At 44.2% G+C, this 20,903-nt stretch overlaps 1 protein-coding gene across 1 annotated transcript in view; it reads right to left on the bottom strand.

The window, feature by feature from the left end:
- LOC121233447 overlaps nt 1-19,358 on the bottom strand; it is a 54,957-nt gene extending 35,599 nt beyond the window's left edge. The window contains exon 1 of the mRNA XM_041124960.1: nt 19,336-19,358. The gene's annotated coding sequence lies outside the window, so the exon portion shown is untranslated. The remainder of the gene's footprint in view (nt 1-19,335) is intronic.
- Between the last annotated feature and the right edge of the window lie 1,545 nt (nt 19,359-20,903).

Below are 20,903 nucleotides of genomic sequence, written 5' to 3' on the forward strand. Positions count from 1 at the left end.
TGCACCAGCTGAGGTCTTTTTGGACTGATTAACAGCAAAGAGCTGACTGCCAGCGAGGCCGGCTAACCAGCTTTCAGATCCAGGCTATGCAGCTTGCATGGGAGAAGCAGAAAACCGAAAGTGTCCACTTATGTAAGCCAGGAGCTCTGGACTTGATGTTGTTCTGCATTTCCATTAATCTTTTTCAGTGGTCCAAGACCTGCTACTCTGAAGCAAGAAAGGGATGAAAAATAGTCCTACCTGCATTTCTGGTGCTGCAGCATATTACAGTAAAATACCGTTCATCCAGGAAACTTGAGAGCAAGCAGAGACCACATGATTCAAATAGTCTTTTGCACTATTCATTTCTGGGCCACACTGAACAAAGCTCTGATAGGCAGAGAAGTGGTGACAAACATCTAGACCCTCGGATGGATCTGAACTCTGAAACAGTTTCGTCTGTGGATTTCCCATCAGATTTTGGGCTTCTCTGCACTGTGCAGTGGAGCATGGGACAGAGATGTTCCTGGCAGGGCCGAGCTGAGCCAAGGCTCCTTCGCAGATGCCTGCAGCATGCTGCTACGCTGATGCATCCTGCAGTACAGCTACTTTTAAGCACTGCTGGGCCACGACATACTGCTTTCAGATCTGAGCTGGCTAGGGAAGGAGGGGACGGAAAAAACAGGAGAGAGACCAGGTAGCAGGGAGCAACAATAACAGTAAATGCCATCTAAAGATAAATAGCAACATAGCTTACCCTCACAATAGTTATACCTGTGCTAAGAACATCTGATGAAGGCACTTAGGAAGTATTTTCCTCATGATGCCTTTACAGCTAAGAAGTCACATCAACCTGCTGTATCTCAGGGGACTCCTAGAGGATTATCATCTGTCTAATCACATAACACCACAGGATGCAGGGAGTCTGGAATTCAAGTTGTAATTCTTAGCAGGCTGGCAGCCTTAGCACACTGCCTCAGTTTTAAGTCTCCCAGCTTGAGAAAGTTTCCAGAATAAGTCCCTCACTCAGCGAGGATGTACACATGGAGCAGCTGTGAGATTGACCATAGTCTATCATGAGCTGGACCGAGACTTATCAATTCACACCAACCTGGCTAAACAGTTCATCCTTCCAAGCCTTCAACAATGGGAGCATGACAGAGCCTGCTCCTTTCACCACTATGGACTTTAGGACAGGACTTTTAGATACTCCAAGCTTAATCTTCTTGGAGGAGATATGTTAATTAGGTTCTGTTAACACAAAGATAAATAATTTTTACAGAACCTGAGCAATTTCTTTCTGTCATAAACCAGTAGTAAGTACCTATTATCTCAATTTGCTGATGTTATTCCAGGTGAAAGAGATCATGTTGAAGGCTGAAGTCTAAAGCAAGAAAGGATCTTAGGGATTCAGATCCAGTTTCACTTACTCTTGCATACGTCAGAGGAACTGCACTGAAGACAAGGGGGTGCAGTTCATTGCTATGATCAGAACTGCACTGCTTCTTTTTATCCCAACAAGTCCTGATTTAACTGCTCTCCTTCCTGGTGCTTAGATTGGAGCATGCAGGTAGTCCAGCTGAATCAGACTATGCCCAGGACAAATACAGTTTGTTGGACCGGAGCCACAGTTCTTACAATCTTCCTGAGTTAAGACCACAGTGTTTCAAGTCTTTGCATATGCTTGAGAGCTTAAGGTGGGACCATCAGTCGTGGTATATCACTGTTTAGGAACCTCTATATTTGACATGAGAAACCCTTTTAAAAAAAAAAAAAGCAAAACGAAAAATATTGAGACCACAGAAATACGAACAATCAGCAAGTAACTTGGGACGAAGAAAGAAACCTAATGAAGCTATCTCAAAGCAAACATACTAGATTTGCATGTATATGGTGGCAACTCATATGTAGTTTTATTAATTAACAGAACGTACACTTGAGTAAATATAATGTTTCAACTCAAGCCCAGTGGATGCTGTTTAAAAATACACAACAACCTTAAATGTAGTGCTTATACAATAGGTTACTGATAATGTAATTTAAAATCCCTCTATTTTACCTGTGTGCTGTTCAGCTTTCCCCCCTGACTTCGGACAAGAAATATAGGAATCTTACTTTCACAAATTTCTCTCCTATTCCAGGTCTGAAATAGTGAACCACTTTAGCTACGTCAGGGTATTTCCATCAATAACGTTTTGTTATTGTGAGTTTTGTTATTTGTACATTTGTGAGTGTAGTCACTGAGATGCAGGCTGGAACCCACTGCCAGCCCTGAAGCCGTCTGTTTAAACACAGGACAAGCCCACCTCATCCAGTTCATCCCTTCACAAAACTGAGGACAAGGAGTAGGGTTTTTTTCCCCCTCTTTAGCCCACTCAACCCAGGCCCTGCTTCACAGATGCTCCTGAAACTACAGGGTCAAATTACACCTATAAATCTTTAAAGGTTCTTGTGGCATTTGTTTTTCCCAAACCTCCTGTTTTCCTTTCCAGCGTTGGTCATTGGGAACCCAGTGGAGATTTCCATTTATCTTTATTTATATAAAGAGATTATAACTTGCAGCCTTGCTGTTAGAACTGCAGACTTAGTAGAAATCATAGAAATATTGGGCTGGAAGGACCTCAGAGGTCCCTTCCTTACCACAAAGTAAACATGCCTAGACCATCATTGATAACAAAGCTTTGTTCTTAAAGGACTCCATAAACATGGACTTCACAGCCTTCGAGACTGCTTCACTGCTTCTCTCTTCCTATTTTCAGAATAAATCTACTTCTGATACTTAACCAAAATCTTTGTTTATGCAAACAAAGCTGGCCACTATTTGTTGCGTACCCCTCCTGCCACAGAAGCAGAGAACAATTAATCCCTGTTCTTTTTATAGCTCCATTAGAAGACAGTTTTCCATGTTCCCCCTCAATTTTCTTTCTCCTAAGCCCAGCAAACCCAATTCCTTCAATCATTCCGCTTTGGCCAGGTTTTCTAGACCTGTGACAGTTTTCATTGCTCACTTCTAAACCCACTTCAGTTTGTGTCTGACACAGAGACATGGTCTAGATAGGCTGGTGTTTTTTTCTCAGATGATAGCAGAGAGCTTCTTAAATACCAATGTCAGATGATACCACAAACTGGATCAGGTTTTCTCCAGCAAAGAGAGCAATTACATATAGGCAAATTCAGTAACTTTCTTTTTAGAAATTGTTTGCTATTATCATGAGAGTTTCCCAGTACTCCAGCACGTCCAGCACACTGTCATTAAAATCATCAGAATGAAAATGCCACAGTTGTGCACGTTGCATTACTTTTGTTACCCTAACTCTTGGTCTCATCCCCTCAGTCTACCTGTTTCATTCTCTGGTTGTGTCTCATCTTTGACACCTTGTGAGCATTTTGTGGGAATGACTGTCCTTTACTAGATCTGTAATCCATCGCTTAATACATTGGGACTTCAGCCTGGTAAGATTGTGGGCATGAAAACGTTTTTTTGAAGTAATGTAATAATGTATCAGATGACAAAGCACCTAAGAGCATAGATGTCCAAGAGAGTTAATCTGGTATTAATGAGACTAACGGGAGGAATTCAGCCTGGAGAAGAGCAGAGCAGAGCACTCCGGACAGTAGGTCCTTTGCCCTCCACTGGCTCAGAAGCCCAGGGAAGAGGAGCAGCTCAGGGAGGTGCCTGCACGCCAGCACCAAGAGCGCCATGAAATCATTTGGTAAGCCGGAAGGGGAAGAGGTGAGGTTATGTTCAGCATGCGGATGCAGGCCCCTTAGCAGAAATGGCTTTGGTCTTGGATTCTCATTGAACCTCTTTGTTCTCTTCTGATTTTTTGAACAATGTGATTCTGTTTCTCCCCATGAATGTAACTCCTTATGGGTTACTGCAGTTTTGTTTATTCTTTGCATAAAACTTAGGAACTGGCTTTTTTTCTTTCTTCGTAGCAGATGAGCTTGTCTGGTCTTTCATAATTGTCCTGTGGTTCTCCAGAAAAGCAGAAATAGCTGGGTCGTGTCTGGATCATTACCATAAAATATAGTCAGGAGGAAAGCTAAGGGAAGTCAGGCTGTTGTATATAGTGCCATACAATATAGGACAGCTATTTAGGTACTCACTTCTCCCCTCATAGGGGTTCAAGTCGTCATCAGCCTGTTCTCTAGCTTGCCAGCACAAAATCACCAGGTGCTACAGAAATTGCAGGCAAGCCTTAGTTTAGCAAGTGTTGTGCTTACAAACAGCATCTCAGTGAGATCCAGGGAGGCAAGTGATCTGCTTAACAGAGGTGACAAGTCACTCCACAGTTAGTAGCCTGGCACACTTTTTTGCAGCAAGCCAGCTTTATGGGCCTCCTGTTCATCACTGTCAGGCTGGGAGAGAGCATCAAAAATGCATAATGGAAGTGTGATGGTCTGGGGAGACGATTAGGCCATTTAGTCCAATGTGCTTACCCACTTAAATATTTTGCTTCCACTCAGCCTTTCTTTCTTACTCTTTCCTGAGATCCTGTGATTCTCCCCCTTCTGCCTGCAGACACAAAGCTCTAGCTGTTGCTTGATCTCATTTCTGTGACATTTCAGGCACTCTTCCTGCTGACTTGTTCCATCTGGTTATTACCCTTTGAGTGAGAAGTAGCTCTGCCTGCATCTCTGCTGAGTCTCCTAGTCTGTGTGCTGAGTGTTTCGGCTCCTCCTCCCTGAACAAGCAAGCTTGAGCAGGTTTATAAATAGGAGTTTTCAAGCTAATGAGAGGGGGTGCGGGGGTGAGGAAGAGAGAAACTGCACTGAAGTCACTTCAGAGGCAGATCCTAATGCTCTTCAGAACAACAGCTTTGCAAGCACAGTCACGGAGGGACATTTGGAGACGGGATGGTTAAGCACTGCAAGAGGGAAGGGGTTTAAGTCTTGGCTCTGCCACAAGTTGTAATATAACTTGGGAAAAGTCATACATTCTGTCACTTCTCCATAGGCTGAATTCTTTTCCTGCTTCTCTCCCAGCAAATGTACTGTAATGCCTGTGGGGCAGGAATGGTGTATTCCTATGCATTTACTTGCAGATCAGTAAAATAAGGCTTGCCTCTTGCTGAGATCTCCCGGTATCGCCACGATAATACAGACTTCTGTTTACAGGCAGTGCCCTGGCTCATACACATGACATTCTTTCACTGGGGCACAATATGCACCTTGCACTTCATGACTTTTTTCCCCCCTTTGTTTTTATTATCCCCACTTAGGGCTGGTAAATAAAGCAGCACAAGTCCTGCTGGGACTAAAATCCTTGTACTGACTTCCAGCCCACCTTCCAGAAGGATAAGTCATTTCCCTTATCTGTACTATGAAGACAAAACACAGCCAGGGTGACCTCAATCATACAGATGGCATGTGGGTCAGCAGCTTCATATCTGGACGATACTCTGCACAGGCTACATGGTTTTGTAAATGCCAAGTGTCACTGTATTTGGTCTCCTAACCAAAAAGCACGGACCTACACCAAAATGACAGCAGAGGAGTGGCTGTGAGGCAGCTCTCTAATGCCATATGAGTATGTGTGACAGAAGAGAGGTAGGGGCCAGGCACACTAAAGGTAATATCAGACCCGAACAGCACATCCTGCTCCTGAGAAGCCTTCCAGGATTTACAAGACTATTAGACAAGTACTCTCCACTTGCAAGTCCTAGGACTCAATGTGACATCTGCAGTGCTTAGCAGATATATGGAGGGGACGTGAGGTCAGATGTAGAAAAAAACTGTGTACAAGTGCAGTAGGCCACAGGTGATTGTCTGGGATCATCCCTGATGATCCCTCCAAACATGAAGATTCAGCTGTAAATTGCAGGACGTTCTGTCTCTCTGACTGCGGTGGAAAGAATCCAGATTCATTCTGGTGCAGGACAGCCAGAATGCAGACATTATGCTTGAAATACTCAGTGTACCTACAAAAGAAGTGATGCTCCTGCATCCCTTACTTCTGGACCTCACACACGCTAAATCTCATGCTGTTCTCTTCATCCACCAAATTAGGACTGATTCCTTGGAGAGATGATAGAACATAGTCCTCTCCTTGTACCTTCTCTTTCAGAAAGTCCTTTCTGAAGAGGTTTGGAAGCTTTCATTTCCAACCATGGAAATGGTTTAAGATCTTCTATACTCTCTCCCCTTCTGGGAGAAACCCTTGTTTAGTCCACAGTTAAAACTGATCACTAAAACCAAACTCTCTGCTTTCCAAACAGCCAGCTGCAAGAACTGGCTGTTCAGGACAGCAGCAAGAACCACTTAAAACATTCTGGCATTGTGAGATATGAAGAATTAGTGGCAGCTTTGCAGGAACCTGCTCAGCATTTTGAGGCATATCAAAACAGCAAGAAAGCAGCCCTCATTTACCTAACCCAGTTTAGAAAAGCAATATCCAGACCATTCCTATATTTCTATCCATCAGGCTGAAGGCATGTTTAGTAGGAAGATGAGACTTTCTCCTACTCCTGGATATTCACTTCTCCACAAAACTCTTGCAAAAACTTTCACCACCTCTTACAGATAGCTTCATCAGCCCAGTAGCTTACTGCAGAGGTGTAGGTTGTGTAATGATGTCCTACCAGCAGGTTGCGTTCAGACAGCAATTTGGAAGGGGAATGGAAAATTTAGCCCTTGTATTTTATTAGCTGAATGCGATGCTCTTCTGAAGCCTGTTGGCAAAGTTAAAAGGTTGATGGCATTTTTAAAGAGTAGGCTGAACTGCAGCCAGCTCATGCAGTTTTAACTGGAGACATACTGAACTTCTCAATGAAGTACTATGCTCCTACTGCCTCCTGTAATAACAGAGAAACAGGTCTTCTACACACTGAAGAGGAAATCTGTTCTAGTGGCACTGGGACATGGAAACAAAATCTTCAGCACTATTGCTACTCCGTCACTCTAGTAAACCCACTTTTGTTAATGTCCCAGAAAAATGTCTCTTTATAGTAACACAGTATCTCAGGAAAGGTTTTTTTGAGAACTTCTTCCATCCAACAACCATGCTTCATTACTTGCCCTTTTCAGAAGCCAGTTTTCTATCCAATATTGCTTCTATGGCTCTAAAATACTGGACTAAATAGCCATCTCATCTCTCCACAAGCATCAACCATGCTTTCTGCTTTGCAGAGCATGTTGCACAACTATAGGTCCCGTTTGCTACCCCATCTCCTGACTGCCAGACCAGTGCTTTATCCACAAGAACACATTGCCTAACAACAGACAAATGAAACAGGACTAACTTCGCACCCTACTTCTGCACTACTTGCAGCCAGGAATAGATCTGTTCATTTCACCAGTGGATCTGTTTACTGATCTAGTACTGTGGTTTTCAACCCACACTATGTGAGATCCCAGGGGTCTGCGAATGATTTTTAAGGAGTCCATGGATAAAGACCAAGAAAAGCAAACCTACTCTCCTCACAGGAGCCCACACCTCTGCTGGAATTTTTAGTGGCTGGCAAATTGGAAGAACGTTGAAAACCATTTGTCTGCTGTAATGAGATAGGATATGTTCCCTCAAGCATAAAATTTTGGGGAACTGCTGAGGAATTCCATCAAGTTGTAACAGTTGCAGTGCCTAGTTAGCACCTGTCTATGAAGAGCAGTATTTGTGAAATAGCTAGGGGTGCACTGAGTATGCAGCAGCTATTCCTTATTCCGTGCCTGGATGAGACACCCCATATGAAGGGTAAGATTTCCTTTGGGTCATCTGAAGCCAGTGCCAGAATCTTATAATCATAGAATCATAGAATACCAGGTTGGAAGGGACCTCAAGGATCATCTGGTCCAACCTTTCTTGGCAAAAGCATGGTCTAGACAAGACGGCCCAGCACCCTGTCCAGCTGCATCTTAAAAGTGTCCAATGTTGGGGAATCCATCACTTCCCTGGGGAGATTATTCCATTGACTGATTGTTCTCATTGTGAAAAGTTTTCCTCTTGTGTCCAATCAGACTCTCCCAGGAGTAACTTGTACCCATTACCCCTCATCTTTTCCACATGACTCCTTGTAAAAAGGGAGTCTCCATCTTCTTTGTAGCCACCCTTTAAATACTGGAACATGGTGATACGGCCTCCCCTAAGCTTTCTTTTCTCAAGGCTGAACAAACCTAGTTTTTTCAGCCTTTCCTCATATGGCAGGCTTCCCAGTCCTTTGATCATCTTTGTGGCCCTTCTCTGGACCCTCTCCAGCTTGTCCACATCTTTTTTGTAGAGTGAGGACCAAAACTGAACACAGTATTCCAGGTGTGGCCTGACAAGCACTGAGTAGCGTGGGATAATGACTTCTTTATCTCTGCTGGTGATGGCCTTGTTGATGCAACCCAGCATTCTGTTGACTTTCTTTACCACAGTGGCACACCGTTCACTCATATTGAGCTTGCTGTCCACCAGGACCCTCAGGTCCCTTTCCACAGAGCTGCTCCCCACCGGAGTAGATCCCAGCCTGTGCTGCACTCCCGGATTATGTTTTCCCAGGTGCAAGACCTTACATTTGTCTTTGCTGAACTTCATCAGGTTCTTGTTAGCCTGCTCCTCCAGCCTATCCAGGTCTTCCTGCAGGGTGGCTCTCCCTTCTGAAGCATCCACTTCCCCACTCAGTTTGGTACCATCGGCAAACTTCATCAGGGTGCACTTGATCCCATCATCCAGACCACTTATGAAGATATTAAACAGCATTGGGACCGATATCGATCCCTGGGGTCCCCACTTGTGACAGGCTGCCAGTTCGAAAAGGAGCTATTTGCCACCACCCTCTGGGTGCAGCCTGTCAGCCAGTTCTCCACCCATCGCACAGACCACTTGTCTAGACTGTAACGCATCACTTTCTCTAGAAGGCAGTAAATTAAAGGAAAGAATTCTCTGGGAGAATGCAGTAAATTAAATCACATGAAATTTCCCCAGTGCAGAAAACTGCTTGTTGCATGGGGAACTATTGCAGGCTCTTCCGACCCTTCCAGCTCCCCAGAATACAACCAAGCCTTTCACAGGGTGTGCACGAGCCATTCACAGCAAAGTCCCAAACATATTTCAGCAAAATGTTTTCCTTGGGAAAATACAAGGTAATGTTGCACTTTTTCTGTAAGAGCACACGCTGACAGCAACGACGCTGCATCTAGCAGAACAGAAAAAGAGAATTTTCCATTTTTAAACTTTCTATGAAGCAAAAGGTCAATAGTGAAATGGAAAAGCACCCTGAGCCACTCTGAATGCTCCAGCTGAACATAAATTACACATTTGAAAAATTATACTTTAGGGAAAACATTATGGTTCTGTTTAAAAACCACACACAAAAATAAAGATGTTGCAGAATAAAATTTTTTACTCTCCTCCCCTCAGCTTTAGTAATGGGTTACTACCCCAAAAGTCTTTGTGGGATCAGCCCCCTAACTTGGCTTTTTTTTCTTCCCTTTACAAGTATGCTGCTCTTTGGCATAGAGCTGGATGCCCATTTGGCACCTTTTACATATGAATCTTCCTACCACACTTGAAAGGTTTCTTCCATGCACATATAACCTCTGTATCTTTTCATCATGGCCCTTTGCTCTGGCACAACTAGTCTGTGTTGCCCCAGAGACAGAAACGCGCAAACCAAGCACAGGGCTTCCACCAGGGCAGATAGATAGCTGGGTGTGAAGGAGGACTTAGGAAGCCAGGGAGCTCTGCACTGGAACAGCTTTTCTCCTATTAGGATAATGCTGCTGTCAGCACACAGTTGTTCAAGTCACAGGGTTAAAAGTGAGCTGATTATTGTCCTGGTTTCAGCTGGGATAGAGTTAATTTTCTTTCTAGTAGCTGGTATAGTGCTATGTCTTGGATTCAGTATGAGAAGAATGTTGATAACATGCTGATGTTTTCAGTTGTTGCTAAGTAATGTTTATACTAAGTCAAGGATTTTTCAGCTTCTCATGCCCAGCCAGCAAGAAGGCTGGAGGGGCACAAGAAGTTGGGAGGGGACCCAGCCAGGACAGCTGACCCAAAGTGGCCAAAGGGATATTCCATACCATGTGGCATCATGCCCAGTATATAAACTGGGGGGAGTTGGCCTGGGGGATCGCTGCTCGGGAACTAACTGGGCATCGGTTGGCGAGTGGTGAGCAATTGCATTGTGCATCACTTGTTTTGCATATTCCAATCCTTTTATTATTATTGTAATTTTATTATTGTTATCATTATCATTATTAGTTTCTTCCTTTCTGTTTTATTAAACTGTTCGTATCTCAACCCACGAGTTTTACCTTTTTCCTTTTGATTCTCTCCCCCATCCCACCGGGTTGCGGGGAGTGAGTGAGCAGCTGCATGGTGCTTAGTTGCTGGCTGGGGTTAAACCACAACAATTATAGATACTCATGCTCTGTATAGACCTCATGAATGGTTTTGGTGGGCTGTCCAGACTATTCACTGTTAATATCTTTCTGTCGGTGGCAATTTTTGCCATTAGAAGTGTGTGGGGAGAAGCACTGATGAGGAACACTCTTCCCTCTAAAACTGCCTCTCTTCAGCTTTGCTCACACTCTAGAAGGTACCTATTAATGGGAACACAGGAGAGCTGTTTTCTCTGTAGCAATCCACATTAGTCTTTTGCATCTGATGAAAAATGCACACAATAAAATACCATCAGATGATAAAAAAGCAAGAGAATACTACCCGGATAAATAACCAGCTTCCAAGTTTATCCCTGGGTTGAGCATATTAAAGAAACACTAGATAGGATACATTCAAAGCAACTGGTTCATAAAAGCAGTGAGAGAACCAAACCCAAGCTGCAAGCTGGTTTATGCAATAACTAACTAAGGATTTAGTGGGAGTAAGGTATCTATCTTCCCTGCAGTGCCTGGTAGCAGCTTAAAATCCTATTAAGTGCCTGTGTCTTTACATCACTATATGGCTTTAAAAAAATCTGGTCCTGCCTGTAAAGCTAGAGCTATTTCAAAATTGATACACATCCAGACAAAAAGTGCCTTAATGGGGAATGTTTATCCTTACTTTCCCATCAGTTAAATTACCTGTCAGTTTCCCAAGACTAATAAAAAGAACTAAGCTTTACTAAATACCACAGCTGAGGATTTACTCAGCAGTGTTTTCTCCAACAGACAACTCCTGCTATGTGTTCTCAGGAGTCTGCAAGTATCTGGCCGGAGGGGATTGCTTCAGTTTTCTGGATGCATTTCCAAGGTCACAAGGATTTTCACACCTTTTATTGCTGGCTGCTCAATGGCAGGTAAAGGATGTTGCAGCTAATGGGAACACAGATTGGAGCTAATTATAGAGTGATTGACTTGCCATGGACTTAATTGCTTATTAGAAGTCACACTGATCTCTGAAATGGAGGCTACGAATCTCATAATATGCAAAGAAATATCCACCATCTGAAGAATAAACATGAAAAGCTCATTCATTGCACGCAACTTCCTTCAGCGTGTTACACATTTCAGCACCAGTGCCTGGAAGCCAAATCTAAGTGTTTGGGTGTGAATGCCAGCAAGTGAATTTATACAAGAGCAGCTCTAGGGCCCCAGTCTTGCCAAGGACCAATACCAAGTCACAGTGCCAGCCAGTTACTGCTAAGTATTTTTATAGGGGGAGCATAGATAGGAAGCTGCATTTTCATGAAACTCTACTTGTATTAAGCAACTCTGCAAGTTCTCCTTTCACTACAGGGCACCAGTTCAAACCAGCCTCTCTTCCTGCCTTGCAGCATGTGCTGCTTGCTGAGCGCTACCCAAGCCAGAGACTGAACACTGGTATCAGCAGAGGTATCTACAGAAGGCAACACGGAATCTGGGTCCTTGCTTATAAAGCTTTTTATGCTAGGGCTCTGCCTAGTTTCAGGACCTTTCCTTCAGTTCCCTTCCCCATTCTTGCCCACAAGCATCAGCTGTCTCTATTGCCTTTTCCACCGTCATCTCCTATTTCTCCATGGAGCCCTAGCAGGCCAAACTCAGTGCAGGCCTAAGCTACTACAGTGAGCACCGATGGGACTTGTATTACCCACCTTGCAGTCCGGGCTCAAGAAGGTACCATGTTTGCAACGTACTGCAGTGGAGTTAACAAAGCATCCTTATTTTTTCCCTCCCAAGCATCCCTGTTCATATTTTTAACTCTGACAGAGCTGAGCTTTTTCTTTCATTTAGCCCTTGTTTTATCATATCCACTGGAGTTAATCTTCTCACTGCTGACGTGCTAGCTCGCTTCTCCAGTGGCCCCACTGTCTTGAACCTCACACTAACTAACCCCAGGCACTAACTTATATTCAGGGACAGATTTTGCAGGGCTGTCTGGCAGTTACACCACTTCACTGTCTGCTCCCACCATTCAGAAGTAGGTGTATGTACCTGCTTTGCAGTTGCTGCATTTCACAGCTGGACATCTCAGTGCAAGTTTAAACTGAGACAAGCTCAAGGTAATCATAGAATCATTTAGGTTGGAAAAGACCCTTAAGATCATCAAGTCCAACCAAATGCATTTGTCTGTAAACTGCAGCAGCTCAGGAGCAGAAATGTGACACCTCACACAGAGGTGCAGACCCTGCTTTCTGCTCCCACCCGCTTGTTAGATGTCTTGCACCAAATCATAGCTGTGCTCCATGGGATCCCTCTGTGGCCTGTGGCTTTGGACATTTGCCCTGCTTGCTCTCTTTCCCCTTCAACAGGCTTCAACTTGCTCCTTTGTCATAATTTCTCTCTTCTTCAATTCATACTTGGTCATAAACAGTAGGAGATTTATATTTTGTCATAAACAGTAGGAGATAAAGTTGTGCCAAAGGAGACCGTCTTTGTACATTGCACTGTACAAACATGAAGCTGTGGATAACACGGTTTCCCCTTTAAAAAAATACTCCCTTGTCTCTGAATGGGAGCTCTTTCCACTATGACGTGGTAGTGCAATGAATTCCCTGCACTGAGACGTTGCTCACAGCCTTGAGACAAGGCACAAAGGGAGTGCAAATAAATGAACAATACGGTGGAAGAAACAAAGGGCAAAATAAAAGCAAGCAAGCAATAAAGGAAAAAAAAAAAAAAAAAAGAGGACCAGCCTGCAGTGTTTAAAGCTGTGCCATGCAAAACGACCACCATACAAAATGATGCAGAATTTCTACAGAACTGAGCTGGCAAAAAGCCTATGGGGAGTCCAGTCAGAAGAGCATGCTGACTCCACGAGCAAAGACAGAGCTGGCAGTTAAAGGACAAGTGCTGCACAATTTTCACATTGGCCTAGTGCATCCCATCCCATGGGATCCTACAGGGTGTTACAAGGACTTTTCCTGCTCCTGAAACACAGCCGTATTTGGGGTAACAGGTTGGCAGTGTACAGCAGCAGCATACAAGTAAAGGAAAAAAAAAAAAAAAAAGATATTTTTGCTGTTGCATAGGTCCTCCCTTCTTTTGTCCCCTCACTTCCAAAAGCTCCCCTAAAAATAAATATTCCTTACACCCACCAGTAACTATATAAGATTGACTCCCTTTAGAGAGCCATGGGGAGTCTTCTACCTCAGAGCCATACAGGCTTGTGTGGAAAAAAGAAAAAAAGAAAAGATAAAATACATATTGCAAAGAGCCAGGTACACAGGTTGTTGTATTGGAGGCTGGCAGGAACAGACAGAGAATCACATTAGCAAGGTCAAAGCTATACTCACAATGTCATCCACATTCTCTACAATTTTAAATTAGGCATTTCTTCTCAAATAGCACCTTGCTCCTACATCCTCCTTTCTGATCCCCTCAGACCAGCGTTCCTCCACAACTGATTCTCACTTCTCTTCCTTCTTTTCTTCACCCACTCCTTCTAGTCATAAAAGCAACTCCATCCTCACTGAGCTCCCATCTCAAATCCCCCCCAAAACAGCACCAATGTCACTGCAGAGGAGTTGTTACCTGCTGGATGCTGAATGGTCCCTTGCAGACGATAACGTTTCCCACCACATCAGAGCTGTCTTTGGAGGCTTTAGATGCTTTTCAGAGCAGAGACACTCCAGTCTCAGGTACAAAACATTTAATGCAACAATACCCTGATGTCAGTGTTTCTGTAAAATAGAGCTCTTGCTTGGTTGTAACCATCTGTCTAGTATAATGTACACTGCACTACATGGCCAACTGTGTTCACTAAACACTACCTTCTTGCTCCTATGTTAGGTATCCTACGGGATGGGGAAATGTAGGTCTCTGATCTGCCCCCTAGCCATTTCACAGTTGGTTTGAACTCTTCAACCCCTGGGATGCTGCATGATTCAAGCCCTTCTTTTGTGCTAGATCTAGTGATTTCTGCTGAGCAAGTTTTCAGCTAGATCAGGAAGGCGATCCGGCTTGCTGAGGGACCCAAAGTGGCAGCTGGGCTGCGCAGCGGTTGGTGCACAGGTATGATGGTGAATCTCTCCAGTACTTCAGTGGGGGATAAAGAACCTTATGAGAGCAGCGAACTTGCAGCCAAATGCAGGGACCCAATGAAAGAGGGCTGCCTCTGTACGTTCCTTTATAAACAGATTTCTGCAACAGAAAATGCTTTTATAAGATCTTTCTGCTCAACTTGTTTATGTTTTCCCTTCCTCCTTTTCTCTCCTGGCTGTAATTGGCTGTCAAGCCTTGGTGCATATTTTCTGTTCATTTGCCTTTTAAAATGGAAAAAGCCAAGACTTCCAGAAGATAGGCAGGAGCTCATTTCCCTTTTACACTCTCGTTCGACTGAGACACCACTGCTGCTTAATTTGGCTTAAAAAGCCTTGGTGTTCTTCACCTTTAATCATTCATTCATGCTCCTGCACCTCACTCTTGCTTGAGCTGACTCCAGTGTTTGTGCACCTGGCTGCTGAATTAGCTCAGGATGAAAAATAACTTTCCCCTCAAAATGGCTATCTGGTTCACAGCACTACAACATAAATGCTCGTGTCAGCACCACAGACGGGACAACTGAGTTGGGGGAGAAGAATGACAACAAACAACTATGGTGGAATGGGAGAATTATGACATTTAAGCTGGTAACTGCAAATTATAGCCTTACTGCTCTCAACAGTTGCAGCCTGCCAGACAAAAGTTGCTCAGCCCACCTCATACTGAACAGGGTCAAAAGCTTGACCTGTACCTGTGAGTCTTCTCTCCACCTTCTCACAATTAGACAACAGAAAAGTATCTGCAACTATAACAATCCCTCCTCCCTCCTTTTTCTCAAAACATGTGATTCTTACTTGATGCAGGCTTCTTCTTCCCAAGCCAGAGTTCATGCTCTAAGGCTAGCCATGACCAGCAACAATTCTTGTTTATTACTGTCTGCCTAGAAAATCTTGTAGGGTACTAACAGAGATGCCTGTTCTTCAAGGACATTTCTCTGCAAGGTATCTGTAAGGATCTCAAAACACTTTGCAAACATCCTTTAGAGATGACTCATAGCACCTTCTCTCATTGCCGTTTAATGCTGAAATGGAGGCCATAGTTTGTCACTATGAAGAGTGTGATGGCAGCAAGGTCTTCAGCAACTGCTGGTTCTGCCTCTTCCTCACTCCTTCCTGGTGCCATCGCCACCTCCCAACAGGCTGACCCCTCAACTGTGTGCTACTCCATATACCAAATGGTGTAACTATTCCAACTGGAAAACAAACCAACCTAACAAACCTTGTCGTTGTCGTTGTATTTTATAGTCTCAGTAGTTATCAGACTGATAATACTGCTGGGAAAATGCTGACTGATGATGAACATAGTAGTAACATGCAGTGGCACAGGAGCAAGAATGAGCTGTGGAGGAAGGAGAAAGCGAAATAGAGGATGATGATGCTGGGAAGTGAAGTAGCAATACCTGAAGCCTCTATTACCAAAGACGACTCTGTGTCATCAAGCCACCATCCCAGGCACAGAGAAACTAAATGACTTGTCCACAGGAAAAGAGCAAGTTATTGGGAGAGAGCATACTTTTAAGAGATGATGACACCTACTTATCCTCTCTCTCAACTCCAGGCATGCTTCTGCCCTGCTGGTCTTGTTTGAAATCACAATGAGAAGGTAATTAGTACAACTCCAAACCAAGGCTGTCCCACCCAGGTATATTATCAATAGTTGGCAGCTCATCAAAGTTTCTAGACTGGTTCCTAAAGAGAAAAGAAACAGTGACATCCAAAAGCCTGAGCCAGGCCTTGTTTTTAAAGGCAGCATGCACAAACACACAGGTGTGTCTTCTTTTCCTTTCTTCTCTTTGCCTCTGCTACCACAAGAAAATTGCACTAGGTAAGTTTAAAATGGATTTAAAAAATAATTTAAAAGTAATTTTTAAAGATTAGTTTTAAACCAGTGCAAAAAGCTGGGTAACCACCTCTCAGTTTTCAGAAGGCTCTTTCAGTTTAGGGAAACTCAGTAGTGCACAATCTCAGATGTGGAAGTAAACTGGTCCAGTGGAACTGGTGAAAATGTCTGCATGGATGCTCAGCTTTCTGTGATGAAAGCCTATACATATGAAGATGGGAGGAACCATTTGCAGTACCCAAGCTATTCCACACCCGCTCCCTGTGTGCAAGTACACGGTACCCTCTGTGTGGGAGGCTGCTTGGACAGCAGGGTGCAAGGGAGCAGCAGGGGTACTGCTCCAATCCAGCCTGCCCACAACTCACTGTGGGAAACTTCTCCCTGTTGTTCTTCCAGAGGAAGCGAAACACTCCTCCAGCCTTTTATGAGATCCAAACAAGCCTGCCATGTGTACTTTGTGTATCAGAAAATGGGAAGAGGAGAGGAAGCTGCATTTTAAAGCTTTGCAACTCATATTCAACAGCAAGGCCTAGCAATTTAGTAAGCAATTCTATGCAAGCCTATGATATAGTTAAACTATCTCTTGGGTTTTACTCTGTGAGCTGGCTTGGCTTCCCTACTTTATTGCTGCATTTGCTAAGCCTAATATTCTTTCTAACCTTTGGATCACAGAACACACTGCAATCTCCAAGTGAATGCCCTCAATAAGGTAGCACCGTCCCCAGGGCAAGTATTGCTGAACATCAGCCACTTCCCCAATATATGATACCCTCTCTGTTTCCATCTGCCAGTTCCCTTCTGTTCATCATCTCACTCTGGATGATGCCCATATTCCCTCACTCCCGTGGAAGCACTGCCTCAGCTCCCAGCTGTGAACAGCTGGCAGGTCCCCAGGGTCCAGACAAAACTGTGGCTGCCCCCTTATCACACTGTCTGGATTAGAGTCGGTGCTGGTCTGCCGCTAGGGACAAAAGAGATGCTGCTTACTTCTCTTGTGCTTTGCTGCCGCTGTTGAAACACAGCTGCAGCTTCCACACCAGGGGTATCCAGGGCACCAGCCTTCTGGCCACGCTTCCATCTTTTCCAAGTCTGCCACCCCCCTCTCTCAACAATTCTGGCATGAAGTTTGTGTAGCAGGCTTGTGCTGCGCTGAAAGGAAGTGGGTTTGGCTCCAACACAGGGGAAAATGCTCCCCTCGCTCTCCTGGATTCAGGCACATGGGCAGTTTCCCAGTCAGCATTGCCTCAGCAGTTAGCAGACAAGAACTAAAGATGCTGTTGCAACACTGAAATTATGTGCTGGCGTGAAAAAGAGAGAAGTCCCCACTAATGAAGCTAATATTTACCCTTGTTGGCAATCTGGGGGAATGCTTATTGTCCTTTCATATGCTTCAGCCATGCCTGCTGTGACATAATCTATTATGTTACTGCTTGACCTGAAATGTGTGCAGTAGCCCACCCTGCAGAGGTAAGCAGCAGGAGATGGAAACAAAGACGTTCAGTACAACCACACAGGCTGCTACCACTTGAATTAGAAGAACATCCTTGTTACAAAAGAGTGCCAGTAAGGTCTTTCCCCCTCAATGGACCACACACAAGAATGGGCAGGGATTTAGCAGCGAGAGGGAAAAAGCAGTGCAATGCAAACATAAAGAGAAATAATTGAGACGTGTAGACAGGTCCGGGGCTGGCTCTAGGAATCAATAAAGTGGTTAACTTCCCAGAGCAGGAAACAAAAGCATGGAAACCAGCTATGACCCAGCTGCCTATTTTGCCTATTCCAGAGTGCTGGAGAGCCAGATTGTCTTCCGCTGCCACCACCTCTGGTCGACTGGGTTCAGAGTGTGCGGAGAGCTGCTATTTCCAGCATCAGGGCTAGCAGCATGATCTGCCCTCGCTCCTCTGATCTCTACACAGGGTCACCACCACTGCTCCTCCCATCCATACCCTATACTTTCCTTCCCTTTTCTGTCACAGGAGTAATCTCCGTATCTGTTCCTCATACTTACAAGCAGCTAAATTCACTTCCGCTATGTTGCTGGAAAACCTGACACTGCTCTGGAGAGGTGTTGCATTTATTTAAAAGTGCACTTAATTTGCAGCATGAAGGTTTTTGATCTTACCAAGGGCAAGCTCCCATTTAAAAACCGGGTTAGCTGCTGTAGCTCCTAATGGGACAATGACCACCAGCAGCCTCTGGTTAGAGACATAGGGTGCAGCCTCACAGCAAGGAAGGCTGCTCATCCCTTCCTGGCAGAGGCATGAAAGCAGCCCCACTTCCAAAAGCCCTGTAACAAACCAGCTCAGTATTTGTTCCAGGTTGGCCCCGGCACCTGGCACAGTACGTAACTGAATTGTGTTCTGGTGAAAGTCACCCTCAAGTTCAGATGCAAAACTGGCTTCTAACGCAGCTGCGTTATTAATTTGTTGAATGACAAAGAGAATCGCTAGGGATGCAGGTAATAAAGGAAGCACTATGTTTTAAAACTTAACAAAAAATATTGATATGAGATTTCAATAACTTCCAGTAGGAACCCATCACAAAAGAAGCTCTGTTTACAGCAGCTCCTCAATGCCAAAACATTTAGTCTCATTATTGTACATGCTTAAGCAATCATGTCTTAGGCTGCTTTGTTTCGTAGCAGAATTGATCACTAAAGATTACAAACAGAGCAGTAGCAAAAGTTCTGCAAAGGAAGACACAAAAGCACACTGTTAAAGAGTTACAGACAAAATATCCAAGTATTGCATGGAAAATGCTCACAACCGTAGACTTATGATCATATGACACACAAAAAGAACATTACCAAGGGCACAAAATCATGCACTCACAGGTAGGAAATGCCAGGATTAGAACTGCCTATGAAACTTTTCTTCCCTGTTGGAGATAAGGCACTGTGATATAATCTGCAACTGGAGGATCACAAACTGTTTGGTCTGAGGAACGCATACCACACTCTGCACAGGGAACTGATGAACACTGACTCTACGATCATGGTGGTCTGCGCACTACTGGGTCGCTGCAAATTTCATCTGGATCAGATGCAAGCATACAATCACATTTTAATAATCTTTTCAGCCAAAGCTCACAAGATAGCATTTAGGAAGCATTAAATTCATATAGAGGACTTACACCAGCTGCGGAAGGACAGACCATACTTGACTCATCATGAAGTCAGTGAAGCGCAGGCAGACTGTGCATGATATACAATCTGCCAGAACAGAGTGTCCCTTCACTTCTTTAAAAAGCATTTGACACAGCAGAGTAAGTATGTACCGTTTCAGCACTGTGCATCATGTGGCCGTGGTACGTTTGCTCTGGTCCTAGAATTGGACTTACCATCTCATACAGTCATGGATCGAATAAACAAACATGCTCATCCATACCATCTTCATTCCACATGAATCTCAGCACCTTGTATCCTGCCCACAAGCTGAATCCTGCACTGAATGCACAACTGGTATTTTCCCTGTACGTATTTCTCCCTGGTACTCTCAGCACAGTCTCATACTGCAGGTCTCCAAGGCACAATGAAGTGCTAGGCCAACTTACTGGTGCCAGCTCTGAACAACGCATGTCCTATAGCCATGTTATACCCAGCTAAGCAGCCCTACGTTGTGCCATGAAAACACACTTTTTCTCTGTTACCACTTAATGGACGTATCCTCAGAACAACTCTGAGAGATGGTGGGGAAAGGATATTAACCCTATTTTACACACATAGGATTGAGTCTTAGAAATCACAAGCTCTAACTCTTTCTGGCTGGCCAGTCTAAGATCTAAATGAAACTATTTTTTTCAGCGTTCTCCATTCAATAAAACTGGTCAATCAATTCAATTTGTAAGCTTTCACAAAGTGGAATTCCTTAAGAAAAAAAAACATAGTCCATTATAGCTTCACTTAGTTATTTAGCTGGCACAAAACTTCTATCAGCAGTGCTTGTCCCTCTGATGCAATTCTTTTTTCAGACTAGGATAGTGATGGGGGTTGTGTCTCACAGCTGTGTCAACCTGTGCTCCCAGGAGCAGGTGAAACCATTTGACAGCATGTGGCTGACTGGATTTTATTCCTGACTTCTCTTCTGCTTTGTTACTCTGAAGCTGAGAGCATTAAACTGAGGGGAAGGTAAACATTAGCTTTTGCTTCTTTCGACATGATTTGTGGCATAGATCTTTCACAGCTCACTGTGGGACTAGCCCCTGGCACTCATGTCTCTGTTAGATAGTGTGTCCTTTCTTCTCCATACCTCCCCATCAACATGCTGACATGTATCTGCAAATAACAGTGGATAAGTCTGCCTTCAAAGATCAGCCATGAGGCTCAGAGAGAAGTCCTGCCTGATGTCTGCAGGCACAAAAGTAAAGGAATCCAAGGGATGCTTTGAGAATTAATACGCATCCTTGCTAGAAAGGACATTTACTTCATGGAAATCACAGCTGGTCTCTCTCTTCCAATTCTCACATCAGACTTAAAATGACTGCAAGGCCAATACCTGTGAGGGCAGAGTACAGCTTACTCCACTTTGGAAGAGGCTCTCCTTTACCTCAGCTTCAAGAGGTGAGTGGTATCATCCAGTCTTTGCAAACGGGCAGCAGAGGTTTAACGAGAGATCATCTAGTCTCAAATGTAGCCATGGACAAAAAGTAACCTCCTGACCTATAAGTCTTCTGTATTTATATTTAGCAAGTTATTTCAAGCT

Source organism: Aquila chrysaetos, chromosome 7 (genome assembly GCF_900496995.4).
Source record: "Aquila chrysaetos chrysaetos chromosome 7, bAquChr1.4, whole genome shotgun sequence".
Taxonomy (NCBI): Eukaryota; Metazoa; Chordata; class Aves; order Accipitriformes; family Accipitridae; genus Aquila; species Aquila chrysaetos.